Consider the following 12,256-nt stretch of genomic DNA (forward strand, 5'->3'; position numbering starts at 1 on the left):
GGGAATACCGGATGCCGTAGGATTCTTTTTATGTTGTTGGCTTTGACCTGTTTTTTTTCCCTTGTTTCCCAAGGTGACCATCTTGGCATTTGTCAAGAGGGTTGAGAGTGCACAAAGAAATTGCCTACGGGCACAACACCCTGAAAGCGCCCAATCTCGTTTGGTCTCAGAGGCTAAGCAGGGCTGGGCCTGGTTTGTACCTGGATGGGAGACCGCCTGGGTTTTCCAAATGCCGCAGGCTTCTTTTTATGTTGTTGGCGTTGACTTGTTTTTTTTGTTTGTTTCCCAAGGTGACCATCTTGGCGTTTGTCAAGAGGGTTGAGCGTGCATTTGATCTCAGAGGGTAAGCAGGGTTGGGACCTGGTTAGTACCTGGATGGGAGACCGCCTGGGATTTCTCGATGCCATAGGCTTTTTTTTTTACTTGTTGGCATTGACTTATTTTTTTTTTTTTGTTTTATTCTTTTATTAAGTAGAACAACATAAATATAACAGTCAACCATACAGCATGACCCAGGGTCACAATTACATGGTAACAAAAAATAGGCAGCCAAATAACTCTGGGTTCTCAGAGGGGAGTCCTACAGTTTCATGCAGAAAAGAGAGAAACCCCACCTCCGACATGTAGTACAGTATAACTAGTGCAGCTCCGTTCGGACAAATGTAATCATGGAAAACAACTGGGACCACAGCGAGCCAGCTTATCATGACCTACGTGAACCAGAGTACAATATGAGCCGGTCATGTCCAGAACCCTGGGCTTCTTCTGGGTCCCGAAGGCTAGTAAGGAGACAAGACATAGTCAAAAGGGAGGACGGGGGAAGAAGAGAGTGCAAAGACGGAGAGAGAGGAGGTGGGGGGATGGCGGCGGGGAAAAAAAAGAAAAATAAAGACAAAAAGGGATGGGGGGGGGGAATGCCACCCAGGGCAGACATGGCCTACGTAGGTAAACGTTAGATGTTCAGTCGTTTTCTGGGACAGAGGCACTGCTCACCTCCCGAATGTAGTCTCGAGTACCAGTTAAATACCTCCAGGGCCTCCATGTAACACTAAATGCCTCTTCAGTGTTGTGAAGGGTGGCGGTCAATTCTTCCATCCGGAGAATATGATTGACTTTGGAATACCACAGCACCTTGGATGGGGGCTGAGGCTGCCTCCACAGTGCGGGAATGCAGGCCCGGGCGGCATTCAGGAGTTGCATCGTGAGGGTTTTTTTGTATTTTCGAACAGGCTGTTCGGTCAAGTGTAGTAGGCACGCTGCTGGGAACCCAAAAGTTCCTCAAGGCCGGGCATGCCCAGAAAAGGTGTCCCATGGACCCCGTATCTGAATTTCACCTCCAACAAACATCCGGGATCGATCTATCCATTTTATTCAGAAGGTATGGGACTCTATACCAGCGTGAGACTATCTTGTATCCCGATTCTTGATATTGGTTTGCGATGGAAGCTTTATGTACTAAGATCAGGATCTTCCCTATCTGTTGTGGGGTAAATGTGATGCCTAGGTCCCTCTCCCATTTGTGGATAAATGGTGGGGGTCGACTCCTCCTCCTGACTACTCAATAGGTTGTACAGGAGGGAGAGGGTGTGTCGCACCGGTTCCCTTTTGTGACAGATGGATTGATAGGGTGTCAGGTCTCTAGGAGTGTAGGGGGCCCTTTGTATGGCCAGAAGAAAGTGACGAAGTTGATAAGCACTAAACAAGTCAAGCGGAGGGTCAGAAAGCTCGGCGACAGTTTGCGTGGTCGGAGCCCTCCCGAGGGCCACACCTCTCCCAGACGCTGTTTCCCCACCACTGTCAACTGTCGCAGTTTCTTGTTGGTAAATCCCGGTGGGAAGTCTGGATTACCTATAACCGGAGTCATTGGTGATGGCAGGGGAGCAATGTGTGTGCAGCGGAACAACCTCCACACAACAGCCAACGTAGCTCCCACTACGGGGTGACCTCTGAGGTCTTTTGGTAGGGAGGACAGGAGCCACGGGGAGGTCAATAGGGGAATGGATCCATCCTCAATCTCTATCTCCACCCACTGCTTGTGTGGGCCATTACAATGCCAATCAACGACTCTCGCTAGCAGAGTCACTCTGTAGTATTGTCTGAGATCTGGGAGACCCAGACCCCCCTTGTCCTTTGGTCTGGCAAGCAATTGCAAACGGGCTCTGGGCGGTTTGCGCGCCCAAATAAAGTCCCGGAGCAGCACCTGCAGTTGTCTGAAAAAAATTGGGGGTAACCGGATCGGTAATGTCTGGAACATGTATAAGATCTGCGGGAGGGCCGTCATTTTGAATGCATTACAGCGCCCGAACCAGGTCAGTGTTAAAGCATGCCAGTTTCCCAAATCAGATTTCAGTCTATCCAGGAGAGGGACAAAATTAAGCGGGTACAATTGCACTAAATCCACTGCGATGTCAACGCCCAGGTAACGTATAGATTTTTCAGCCCAGTAGAATGGAAAAGCGGAGCGGAGCCTCTTGGCCTCACCATCCGGGACCGATATATTCAATACAGCCGACTTGGCGCAATTGATTTTATAGTTTGATAGGCTGCCGTATCACTGTAGAGACGCAAGTATATTGGGAATGTGTGGATTGGAGACGGAAAAAATTAGATCATCAGCGTGACACATAAGTGGTTCCAGTGTCAGAATAAAAATTAGGGGAGACAGAGGGCACCTCTGCCTCGTCCCATTAGTGATGGGGAAAGAGTCCGAGCACCACTCGTTTACCCGTACCGCTGCCGACAGCATGGAGTAAAGCGACATTACCCAGCTCATCATGTTGGGGCCAAGACCTATATGTTCCAGGGTGGCCTGCATAAAGTGCCAGGCCACCCTGTCAAAGGCCTTCTCCGCGTCCGTTGACAACATAAGCAAGGGCCTTCCCTGTACATGCGCCGCATGGATTAAATTGAGGACTCGGGCCGTATTGTCTCTAGCTTCCGACTTATTTTTATTTTTTTTGCTTGTTTCCCAAGGTGACCATCTTGCCGTTTGTCAAGAGGGTTGAAAGTGCCTGAAGAGATTGCCTACGGGCACATCACCCTGAAAGCACCCAATCTCGTTTGATGTTGGAGGCTAAGGAGAGTCGGGCCTTGTTAGTACCTGGATGGGAGACCGCCTGGGAATACCAGGTGTCGTAGACTTCTTTTTATGTTGTTGGCGTTGACCTGTTTTTTTTTTCGCTTGTTTCCCAAAGTGACCATCTTGGTGTTTGTCAAGAGGGTTGAGAGTGCCTGAAGAGATTGCCTATGGCCACATCACTCTGAAAGCACCAAATCTCGTCTGATCTTGGAGGCTAAGAAGAGTCGGGCCTGGTTAGTACCTGCATGGGAGACCACCTGGGAATACCAGTTATTGTAGGCTTCTTTTTATGTTGTTGGCGTTGATTCGTTTTTTTTTTTTTGCTTGTTTCCCAAGGTGACCATCTTGGCATTTGTCAAGAGGGTTGAGAGTGCCCAAAGAGATCGCTTACAGCAGCATCACCCTGAAAGAGCCTTATCTCTTCTCTTCTCTGAGGCTAAGAAGGGTTGGGCCTAGTTAGTATCTGTATGGGAGATGGCGTTGGAATACCAGGTGCCGTATTCTTCTTTTTATGTTGCTGACATTGACCTGTGTTTTTTCGCTTGTATCTCAAGGTGACAATCTTGGCATTTGTCAAGAGGGTTGAGAATGCCCAAAGAGATTGCCTATGGGCACATAACCCTGAAAGCACCCGATCTCCTCTGATCTCAGAAGCTAAACAGGGTTGGGCCTTGCTAGTACCTGGATTGGAGACCACCTGGGAATACTAGGTGCTGTAGGCTTCTTTTTATGTTGTTGGCCTTGACCTGTTTTTTTTTTCACTTGTTTCCCAAGATGACCATCTTGGCGTTTGTCAGAAGGGAAATAGTAGAACTGAAAGGAGGGAGACGGGGAAAGAGAAGATTGGGGAAGGAAATGGCAGAAAAGGAAAAGAAGGGGTAAGGGGGTGTCGTGGGTATAGTGGATAGGATGGGGTCCCCTCCCAGGGAGCAAGAGATGCCCTCGGCTCACCAGCTCATCAGCTGTCCAACGATTGGAACAGCGATCTCCAACGATCACCATGAGCTTACTATGTCTCGCGGAGGTATTCTTCCGAAAAGCAAGAAGGGAAGTTAGTCAGGTGGGAAAGGTGAAAAAAACTATCCATCTCGGCGAGCGAGGGGCCAATTAACGGGTGAGTAGTCACACAGGGCTCCAATGGCCTCCCTGCCCAAGGCAGACCAGCCAGTGGAACCCGCGCCATCTCCTGCTCTAGCTTGACCCATAGCTTCAGTAACCCATGCCGGTGTCTTATCACATATGGTCCCCCATCGGATAGTGTCTGCTGTGTACTGCGCATGCGCAGTACACAGCAACACCGATTCCGAAAATTGCCGAGCATGAACGGCGCCTGCACACTGAATCCAGGTTCTATCCCCACTATCCAAGTGGACATAGAGTAAGAATATAAAAGAGCCGAGCGCAGCGAGGCCAAGCCCGAAGCGTGGCGAGCGAAGCTCGCCTGCGAGGTGCCCTCTGTTATTCACAACCCTATGTCCGCTTGGATGGTGGAGCTACCACCTCCACTCACCGCGCAGGCGCCGTTCAGCTTCAGAGATTTTCCGAAACCTCGTCTGCTCCGTACTGCGTGGACACTATATCATGGCCGGACAGTATATGGCAGAACACCGGCACCAGTCAACCACCGGTGTCATGTGCGTCGCTGTGTAATATAGAGCAGGGTCCAGGAAGCCAATACCTCCCCGCAATTTCGGTCGCAATAGCATTGCCCTACCAATACGCATATGTTTTCCGCGCCAGAGGAACTTGATAAAGATTGAGCGAACCGCATGAAAGAAAGTCTGGGGTATTTTGATAGGTAAGGCTTGTAGTAGATACAGAAGTCGTGGCATCGCGTTCATCTTCAACACATTACAGTGTCCGAACCATGACAGAGCTAGTGGGTCCCATCTTTTAAGGTCCGCTGTAAGCCCATAGGCTTCTTTTTATGTTGTTGGCTTTGACCTGTTTTTTTTGCTTGTTTCTCAAGGCGTTTGGCGTTTGTCAAGAGGGTTGGGCGTGTCTTGAAGAGAACGCTTATGGCCACATCAACCTGAAAGCACCCGATCTCGTCTGATTTCAGAGGCTAAGCAGCGTCAGGCCTGGTTAGTACCTGGATGGGAGACTGCCTGGGAAGACCAGGTGCCATAGAAGGATCTGGTCTGGTTAGTGTCTTGATTGGGAGATCGCCTGGGAATACTGGATGCCGTAGGCTTCTTTTTATGTTGTTGGCTTTGACCTGTATTTTTTAGCTTGTTTCCCAAGGTGACCATCTTGGCCTTTGTCAAGAGGCTTCAGAGTGCCCAAAGAGAGTGCCTACAGCCAAATCACCCTGAAAGAGCCCAATCTCATCTGATCTCGGAGGCTAAGTAGCGATGGGCCTGGTTAGTACCTGGATGGGAGACAGCTTGGGAATACCAGGTGCCGTAGGCTTCTCATTATGTTGTCGGGGTTGACCTGTTTTTTTTCCCTTGTTTCCCAAGGTGACCATCTTGGCATGTGTCAAGAGGGTTGACAGTGCACAAAGAAATTGCCTACGGGCACAACACCCTGAAAGCGCCCAATCTCTTTTGGTCTCAGAGGCTAAGCAGGGTTGGGCCTGGTTTGTACCTGGATGGGAGACCGCCTGGGTTTTCCAGATGTCGCAGGCTTCTTTTTATGTTGTTGGTGTTGACCTGTTTTTTTCGCTTGTTTCCCAAAGTGATCATCTTGGCATTTGTCAAGAGGGTTGAGAGTGCCTAAAGAGATCGCTTACAGCCGCATCACCCTGAAAGCACCCTATCTCTTCTGATCTCAGAGGCTAAGAAGGGTTGGGCCTAGTTAGGCCTTGGAATACCAGGTGCCGTATTCTTCTTTTTATGTTGTTGGCGTTGACCTGTTTTTTTTCGCTTGTTTCCCAGGGTTATTATCTTAGCATTTTTCAAGAGGGATGAGAGTGCCCAAAGAGATTGCCTATGGGCAAATCACCCTGAAAGCGCCCAATCTCCGCTGATCTCAGAGGGTAGAAAGGGTCGCGCCTTGTTAATACCTGGATGGGAGACCGCCTGGAAATACTAGGTGCGGTAGGCTTCTTTTTATGTTGTTGGCGTTGACTTGTTTTTTTTGTTTGTTTCCCAAGGTGACCATCTTGGCGTTTGTCAAGAGGGTTGAGCGTGCCTGAAAAAATCTACTATGGCTGCATCACCCTGAAAGAGCCAAATCTCATTTGATCTCAGAGGCTAAGCAGGGTTGGGACCTGGTTAGTACCTGGATGGGAGACCGCCTGGGATTTCTCGATGCCATAGGCTTTTTTTTTAAGTTGTTGGCATTGACTTATTTTTATTTTATTCTTTTATTAAGTATAAGTAGAACAACATGAATATAACAGTCAACCATACAGCATGACCCAGGGTCACAATTACATGGTAACAAAAAATAGGCAGCCAAATAACTCTGGGTTCTCAGAGGGGAGAAAAGAGAGAAACCCCACCTCAGACATGTAGTACAGTATAACTAATGCAGCTCCGTTCGGACAAATGTAATCATGGAGAACAACTGGGACCACAGCGAGCCAGCTTATCATGACCTATGTGAACCAGAGTAAAATATGAGCCAGTCGTATCCAGGTGGCGGCGGGGAAAAAAAGAAAAATAAAGACAAAAAGGGAGGGGGGGGGGGATGCCACCCAGGGTAGACATGGCCTACGTAGGTAAACGTTAGATGTTCGGTCATTTTCTGGGACAGGGGCGCTGCTCACCTCCCGAATGTAGTCTCAAGTACCAGTAAAATACCTCCAGGGCCTCCATGTAACACTAAATTCCTCTTCAGTGTTGTGAAGGGTGGCGGTCAATTCTTCCACCCGGAGAATATGATTGACTTTGGAATACCACAGCACCTTGGATGGGGGCTGAGGCTGCCTCCACAGTGTGGGAAAGCAGGCCCGGGCGGCGTTCAGGAGTTGCATCGTGAGGGTTTTTTTGTATTTTCGAACAGGCTGTTCGGTCAAGTGTAGAAGGCACGCTGCTGGGTTGTCTGTGATATCTAAATTTCTGAGAGTTTTTATCGTCCCGGTCACCTCCACCCAAAAGTTCCTCAAGGCCGGGCATGCCCAGAAAATGTGTCCCATGGTCACCGTATCTGAATTGCACCTCCAACAAACATCCAGAATCGATCTATTCATTTTATTCAGAAGGTATGGGACTCTATACCAGCGTGAGACTATCTTGTATCCTGATTCTTGATATTGGTTTGCGATGGAAGCTTTATGTACTAATGTCAGGATCTTCCCTATCTGTTGTGGGGTAAATGTGATGCCAAAGTCCCTCTCCCATTTGTGGATAAATGGTGGGGTTGACTCCTCCTCCTGACTACTTAATAGGTTGTACAGGAGGGAGAGGATGTGTCGCACAGGTTCCTTTTTGTGACAGATGGATTCATAGGGCGTCAGGTCTCTAGGAGTGTAGGGGGCCCTTTGTATGGCCAGAAGAAAGTGACGAAGTTGATAAGTACTAAACAAGTCAAGCGGAGGGTCAGAAAGCTCGGCGACAGTTTGCGTGGTCGGTAGCCCTCCCGAGGGCCACACGTCTCCCAGACGCTGTTTCCCCACCACTGTCAACTGTCGCAGTTTCTTGTTGGTAAATCCCGGTGGGAAGTCTGGATTACCTATAACCGGAGTCATTGGTGACGGCAGGGGAGCAATGTGTGTGCAGCGGAACAACCTCCGCACAACAGCCAACGTAGCTCCCACTACGGGGTGATCTCTGAGGTCTTTTGGTAGGGAGGACAGGAGCCACGGGGAGGTCAATAGGGGAATGGATCCATCCTCAATCTCCATCTCCACCCACTGCTTGTGTGGGCCATTACAATGCCAATCAACGACTCTCGCTAGCAGAGTCGCTCTGTAGTATTGTCTCAGATCTGGGAGACCCAGACCCCCCTTGTCCTTTGGTCTGGCAAGCAATTGCAAACGGGCTCTGGGCGGCTTGCGCGCCCAAATAAAGTCCCGGAGCAGCACCTGCAGTTGTCTGAAAAAAATTGGGTGTAACCGGATCGGTAATGTCTGGAACAAGTATAAGATCCGCGGGAGGGCCGTCATTTTGAATGCATTACAGCGCCCGAACCAGGTCAGTGTTAAAGCATGCCAGTTTCCCAAATCAGATTTCAGTCTATTCAGGAGAGGGACAAAAATAAGCGGGTACAATTGCGCCAAATCCGCTGCGATGTCAACGCCCAGGCACCATATAGATTTTTCAGCTCAGTAGAATGGAAAAGCGGAGCGTAGCCTCTTGGCCTCACCATCCGGGACCGATATATTCAATACAGCCGACGGTGCAAATGATTTTATAGTTTGATAGGCTGCCGTATCGCCGGAGAGCCGCGAGTATATTGGGAAGCGAAATGTGTGGATTGGAGACGAAAAAAATTAGATCGTCAGCGTACGCCGCAATTTTGTGGTGTGCCGAGGGTTTGGATATGCCAGTAATATTCGGGTCATTCCGAACGTGACACATAAGTGGTTCCAGTGTCAGAATAAAAATTAGGGGAGACAGAGGGCACCCTTGCCTCGTCCCATTAGTGATGGGGAAAGAGTCCGAGCACTCTGAAAGCACCCAATCTCGTCTGATCTTGGAGGCTAAGAAGAGTCAGGCCTGGTTAGTACCTGGATGGGAGGCCACCTGGGAATACCAGTTATTGTAGGCTTCTTTTTATGTTGTTGGCGTTGATTCGTTTTTTTTTTTTTGCTTGTTTCCCAAGGTGACCATCTTGGCATTTGTCAAGAGGGTTGAGAGTGCCCAAAGTGTTCGCTTACAGCAGCATCACCCTGAAAGAGCCCTATCTCTTCTCATCTCTGAGGCTAAGAAGGGTTGGGCCTAGTTAGTCCCTGGATGGGAGATGGCTTTGGAATACCAGGTGCCGTAGTCTTCTTTTTATGTTGTTGACATTGACCTGTTTTTTTTCCGCTTGTTTCCCAAGGTGACTATCTTGGCATTTGTCAAGAGGGTTGAGAGTGCCCAAAGAGATTGCCTATGGGCACATAAGCCTGAAAGCGCCCGATCTCCTCTGATCTCAGAGGCTAAACAGGGTCGGGCCTTGCTAGTACCTGGATTGGAGACCACCTGGAGAGCACCTGTCAATACTAGGTGCTGAAGGCTTCTTTTTATGTTGTTGGCGTTGACTTGTTTTTTTTTTTTGTTTGTTTACCAAGGTGACCATCTTGGTGTTTGTCAAGAGGGTTGAGAGTGCCTGAAGAGCTCGCCTATGGCCACATAACCCTGAAAGCACCAGATCTCGTCTGATCTCAGAGACTAAACAGGGTCGGGCCTTGTTAATACCTGGATGGGAGACCACCTGGGAATACTAGGTGCTGTAGACTTCTTCTCATGTTGTTGGCGTTGACTTGATTTTTTTGTTTGTTTCCTAAGGTGACCATATTGGCTTTAGTCAAGGTTGAGAGTGCCTGAAGAAATCTCCTACGGCCACACCACCCTGAAAGACTCCAATCTCATCTGATCTCAGAGGCTAAGCAGGGTTGGGACCAGTTTAGTACCTGGATGGGAGACCGCCTGGGATTTCCAGATGCCGTAGGCTTCTTTTTATGTTGTTGCCGTTGACCTATTTTTTTCCGCTTGTTTCCAAGGTGACCATCTTGGTGTTTGTCAAGAGAGTTGAGAGTGCCTGAAGATATTGGCTACGGCCACATCACCCTGAATCTGTTCCATCTCGTCTGATCTTGGAGGCTAAGCAGGGCCTGGTTAATGCCTGGATGGGAGACCGCCTGGGAATACCAGGTGTCGTAGGCTTCTTTTTTTTTTCAAATATAATTTTTTCTCCAAATAGGGGAAGACGGTCCCCGAGTACATAATGCAACAGAGAAATACAGAGCAAAAAGCAGCTGAAAAATACTTGATACAGGTATATTCGCAACTGTGAGTCTGCCTTCCATCAATCACAATGATTCGAGGCACAGATAAAGTACTGTACCAAGATCCAGGGTCACACAAACCCCAGGTCCCTCCGGCATAATCCATCCAGAGGGGGGTGTGGGGCCGTCATTCCCAATTTTCCAGTTTTTCCAAAAGAGAGAGGGGGTGGAGGGGGTGAGAGATAGGGGAGGAAGGCAGAAAAGAGAAGGGTTGAAAGATCAGAAAAGGAGAAGACGGGACGAGACACGATGGCAGCCACTGTCCAAGGGGCCAGTCAAGGAAAGCTCAGAGCACTAAGGCGACAGCAGGCGACATCCTTCCAGCGAGAATATAAAGGTATTCCAGATGTCCCAGGTTTGTTTAAAAAATTCTTGTTTACCTTGTGATGTGAGGATCAAGTCCTCCATTTTTTTTAATGTCCTCTATTTTCCTAAGCCAGTGAGTAATGAAAGGGGGGGAACATTTTTTCCAATAGAGAGGGATGCAGGATTTCGCCGCATTTATCACATGCCGTAAAATTGATTTTTTTTGTACTTCTTAATGGGAATCTGTGAATGGTGCAAGAGAAAGAATGCAGCCTCTTCCTGGATGGAGAAGTCTGTGAATTTTTGTGTTATGCATCGGATCTCTGTCCAGAAGTCCACCAAGCTGGGGCAGGACCAAAAAATGTGCAGCAACGTGCCCTCTTCTTCTCCACACCTCCAGCATATGTTCGAGGAAGAGGGGAAACATTTCTGCAGCTTTGATGGTGTCAAATACCACCTGGTGAGAAGTTTAAAATTCGTCTCCTGTATCTTCGTGCACAGCGACATTTTGAGAGCCAAAGTGATAATGTGTTGTCTCTGTGCTGGGGAAAATGAGCAATTAAGGTCTTTTTCCCAGTTGGACAGACAGGTTAAGTGTGGGTAATCTGTTTGAGAGAGAATGTGGGCCAAAGGGCCTTCGCTCCTGCATAGAGTCTCAAACTCCGTCTGAGGGCGGGCAAACGTTTGAGGATTGGGGATGGAATGGAGAAAATGATGTCGTTGCGCCGCTCTCCAAAAAGGCAGTTGTAAAAGCCCTGTCGGATCTGTTAGGGTTGAGAAAAAAGGCCATTTTCCATCAATAACGAATTTAGACGCATTGTCTAGGTTGGAATTTCTAAGTGGGTCCCCAGTTCAAAGGTTGGATGGCCACGTATAGGGAATAGGGGGGAAGTCAAAGACGTGAGTGTGTTTTGGGTAGCGATCAGGTGACTGACTTTCAACTAAGCCCCTATAGTGGGATGTGACATAAATTCTGTGGGTAAATACTTATAGCACCACATGGCGCTTCTTTTTTTTTTTTTTTAACAGCACAAGTTTATTGAACAACTCAGTTATAACAAGATATTACAGTAGGTACAAACATTAGCCTCTTCATAGGTGAAGGACAGTAATACATCTTACATTAAGGAAAATTCCTGACAATGATAGTATAGACTCCAATATAGCTCACTCCACACACGTATGCAGATTTTCCACCCACTTATCCCATATTTTGTGGTATTTGGCTGGACACCCACGATTTCTATACACCAGTTTAATCAAGGGTAGCTTACTATTAATGCCCATTACCCATTCCCGCATAGTAGGCATGGTTGGACGCATCCAGTATTTAGCCACAAGCTTTCGTGCGGTAAACAGCGTAGAGTGCAAAAATGTAGCCAAGTATTGATCAACAGAGGTATCAGGAAATATACTAAGTAGGCAACTCTTAGGGTCAAGTTGAAGGGGTGAACCCATGTGGTCATGTAGAAACCTGACAATCTGCCCCCAATACTCCTGGACCAATGGGCATTGCCAGAGAAGATGGTAGAAAGTACCAGTCATACAAGAGCAACGGGGACACTTCGAGTTATAGTCAGGATGATACTTAGCTATCCGGATAGGGGTGAGATAGGACCTGTGTATCACATAGTACTGCGTTAGTCGGTCAGGTAGGCTAAGCGAAGCCTGTTGAACGTTCTCAAGGGCATCCTCCCATTCCTCCCCATCAAAGGGACCTATGTCCTCTTCCCATCTCAACCTGGCCCGTTCAGTGGTTTGCGCCACCAAGCGGGCCCGGAGTAGGCCGTATAGAGTCGAGATCAATTTAGCCGGTTCGTCTCCCATAATTACATCTGTCAAAGCCAGCGACTGTACATTCGGGAAGTCCTGAGCAAATTGCGCACGAAGCGCGTGTCGCAATTGCAAGTAGCGAAAGTGCATATGAGGGGGTATGTTAAATTCCACTTGTAGGGAGGGAAAATCCCTTACGCCCATAGGAGTCACCACCT

General features: G+C 48.4%; 7 pseudogenes; all 7 read left to right on the forward strand.

The window, feature by feature from the left end:
* Positions 1 to 3,022: 3,022 nt before the first annotated feature.
* Positions 3,023 to 3,141, forward strand: LOC143931707 (5S ribosomal RNA; annotated as a pseudogene).
* A 101-nt stretch (positions 3,142 to 3,242) lies between these two features.
* LOC143931020 (5S ribosomal RNA) lies at positions 3,243 to 3,361 on the forward strand (annotated as a pseudogene).
* Positions 3,362 to 3,682: 321 nt separating this feature from the next.
* Positions 3,683 to 3,801, forward strand: LOC143931101 (5S ribosomal RNA; annotated as a pseudogene).
* Positions 3,802 to 5,093: 1,292 nt separating this feature from the next.
* LOC143932047 (5S ribosomal RNA) lies at positions 5,094 to 5,212 on the forward strand (annotated as a pseudogene).
* A 160-nt stretch (positions 5,213 to 5,372) lies between these two features.
* On the forward strand, positions 5,373 to 5,491 carry LOC143931333 (5S ribosomal RNA; annotated as a pseudogene).
* A 3,800-nt stretch (positions 5,492 to 9,291) lies between these two features.
* On the forward strand, positions 9,292 to 9,410 carry LOC143931411 (5S ribosomal RNA; annotated as a pseudogene).
* Positions 9,411 to 9,505: 95 nt separating this feature from the next.
* LOC143932058 (5S ribosomal RNA) lies at positions 9,506 to 9,625 on the forward strand (annotated as a pseudogene).
* The last annotated feature ends 2,631 nt before the right edge of the window (positions 9,626 to 12,256 follow it).

This window comes from Lithobates pipiens, unplaced genomic scaffold (assembly GCF_037356315.1).
Source record: "Lithobates pipiens isolate NorthernLeopardFrog02 unplaced genomic scaffold, aLitPip1_a1.2 Scaffold_25, whole genome shotgun sequence".
NCBI lineage: Eukaryota > Metazoa > Chordata > Amphibia > Anura > Ranidae > Lithobates > Lithobates pipiens.